The sequence below is a fragment of the Silene latifolia genome, chromosome Y, assembly GCF_048544455.1.
Source record: "Silene latifolia isolate original U9 population chromosome Y, ASM4854445v1, whole genome shotgun sequence".
NCBI lineage: Eukaryota > Viridiplantae > Streptophyta > Magnoliopsida > Caryophyllales > Caryophyllaceae > Silene > Silene latifolia.
In genome coordinates this window covers 133,035,290-133,038,589 of record NC_133538.1, presented here as the reverse complement: position 1 = coordinate 133,038,589, position 3,300 = coordinate 133,035,290, and positions in this window count along the sequence as shown.

Genomic DNA, 3,300 nt, shown 5'->3' with positions numbered 1-3,300 from the left:
TTAAAACCAAGGTTCTTCATAAGTCATCCATGTTAGGTTCATATACCTATTATTAGACTCCTCTAATAGTGAACTAATTAACACATTAATTATTTGTTCTTTACATCTAGTGCATGCATAACAAAATAAGAGATTTATAAGAAAAACAATGTTCCTTACATTGTTTGTTGGTTCGAAAATATGGGCACAAGTAAGGTCACCTTCCTTCACTTGTTCTTGAGCTTAATATGATGGATGATCCTTCTAAGACTCCAAGTATAGAAGACAATCTAATAATTTGCACCCAAGATTAATCCCAAAAATTCCTACTAATACTAACTAGATATGTAGTAGAAATGTTGCCTTAATATTACTAATATTTTTAGTATTACTACCTCTAGTAATAGTTGAAGAGTATTAGTATTTGAGAGAGTTTTAGCAATTTGTATGTGAGGGAAAATATAAGTGAAAGCAAGTAAGTAGCAAGAGAGAAAAATAAACAACAAATCCCTCCTTTTAAAGAGCCAAAACCGGTTGCTCTATTTGCATGGGGAGGACTTTTTCTCTTATTTTACTTATAGCTCTAGTGTAGGTAGGATAGTGTAAGATGTAGCATGATTAAAGTTCATATGACAAGTCACTATCACACTATAACCAAAATAAACAAAAGACAAAAGGAGCATCTTTTGTTCTCTTATTTGGCCGGAAATATGGACCCATTTTGGTCCATTTTTGTCTTTTGTCATTTGTCCCACAAATGCTTATAAGTCATATGTTTAACTATCTTACATAATTAATTATTAATGTAATCATTTAACACTTAAATATTACAATTAATTATATAATATACACTCCACTTTTTGAGTAGTATACTACCATTATATCAACATATAATGGGTCCTATAATTACTAGTTAGTTTAAATTACAACTTCTTGTAACTTTAAATAACTAATTACCTCTACCTCAAAACTTATATAATACCTCAACTAATTTAGTAATTTAACACTTAATTACTAAATTAAATCTTATTTAATCACATTACAATAAGACGTAAAATCGCACTCCCATAATTAAGGAATTAATCAATCTGTATTGCATACAATTAATTAAATATCTATTTGGGCCTCATCCTATAGGTGTGACCTAAAGAGATCAACTGATCACCACCATTACACGACAGTAATATCAAACTCTAGTTATCCAATCATTACCGATTAATGACGATTAGTTGACTATATTTCGAATCATCCCTCACGTATTCTTAGTATGAGATTTAATTATGATATTAAATCATGTGATCGCACTATTGTTGAGGACACATTTTCCAACAATCTCCCACTTGTCCGTGACAAGTGTGCGTCACCAATTCTCTTGTCCTATTACAATCTCCCACTCAATGCAAGGTGTCTTGCAGGTCGTACTTACACATGATCGTATCTTGAGTGGTTTCCTCGATATGGATAGTAACTGTCTGACCGGAATTATCTACCATAGATACCTTCCGAGCGTGGCCACGCATTTCTAGTTAACTACTCCTCGAGTGATCTTGAGATTTCAATCAACCCTGACAAGGGGTGGACAATTCCTATCGCACTATTCCCGTTGTTCAGCCACAGTTCATCATAACCCAAAATATACCCAGTTTGACCTCATTTACGAAGTCGTAGAGTATAAATCAAAGCTAATAAAGAAATGTGCCAACTTGGGCGAATAGTCTCTAGTCAATAGAAATGACTCATAAGAATACTATAGTAGCTCTTGCCACGACTAGGCTTTATGAATTACCAGAACTCTATAAGTGGTCACTGCCCGACAGAGTGTCCCATACATTCTGCATATGTGATCGACTTGTCATCCCATATGACTCTATGGCACTTGAACTTGCCATCAATCGCATCACACTCTAGTCACTTCGAGACGTCACCTCATACAAATAACTAGGGGCGAATACCATGTTCATCCAATTCATTTTAATGGGGTTCAATTTGTCTCTACAACCCATTTGGATAGAACAAGGTTAAAAATAAACGAGTTTGTATAAATAAACTCAAACGACAAATGCGATAAATCATATATGAACCAAAAACTCAGATGTTTCATTTCATATCTAATACAAATTTGGCATACGCCTTAGACCCATGGATACAACATGATGGTCATGCTTTGTTTGCGATAAAGGTTTGGTCAATGGATCAGCTATGTTGTCATCCGTTCCAACCTTACAAATCGCTACTTCCTTTCTTTCAATGAAATCCCTAATTACATGGAATTTTCTAAGTACGTGCCTAGACTTATTGTTAGCCTTGGGTTCTTTAGTTTGAAAGATCGCCCCACTAATGTCACAGAAGATCGTGATAGGATCTTTGGCGGTGGGAACTACCTTTAGCCCTTCCATGAATTGCCTAATCCACACAGCTTCCTTGGCAGCTTCTGATGCTGCAACTTACTCAGCCTCCGTAGTAGAATCCGCAATCACAGCTTCTTTGAAGCTTCTCTAGCTTATGGCACCACCATTGAGCATGTATATAAATGTAACACCCCCATTTATTTAAGGACCTGAACTAGGACTCCTCAGATAAATGATGGTGTTACCATCTCGGAAACCCGAGGCAGTAGATAACAAAGGAAAGAAACACAGTACTTTATTATAATGTTTATAGTGAAATAACAACTGAAAGTAAAACAAAGTCTCCAAATACGACCAAAACATAAGTCTGATAAAACTACTAAAAGACTAAGGTGGGCTAGGCACTAAGTCAGTCATCCAAGCTCTCTTCCCGGCCAGCTCCCATCAGTCTCTGAATACCTGTCAATCTGCTCCCCAATAATTGGATCATCACAGGCGTACACGAATACACGGGGTCAGCCACGAAGCTGAGTAGGTAACACAATTAACAGTAACATAAAACACATACTCCTCCATCATCAACACCGCCATCACAACTCACAACCCGGACAACCCAGCCATACCGATCCCCGGTAGACTATAAATATCGACCGTAGCCGATCCGCCACCTTGCACCGAGGACACCAGGGCAAGTCCCGAGAACCCGCCCGGGCCTTATCACAATGTCATCATCACCACCTCCACCAACTCCAATGTAATAATAAAACAGCAGTTCAACAATAGTACTTAACGAAAAGAAATCAGGCAATCATATTATAACATGTAAATCACCGATTTAGTCAATCCAGTCACATAGTATTATATCAAGTCCAGTGTATTCCCCTACCTCAAATAGCGGTGATAAGCTAACTGCAGATCAGAAGTACTCCACCCGAAACTCGCCACCTAAACATATATATATAACATAATTAAT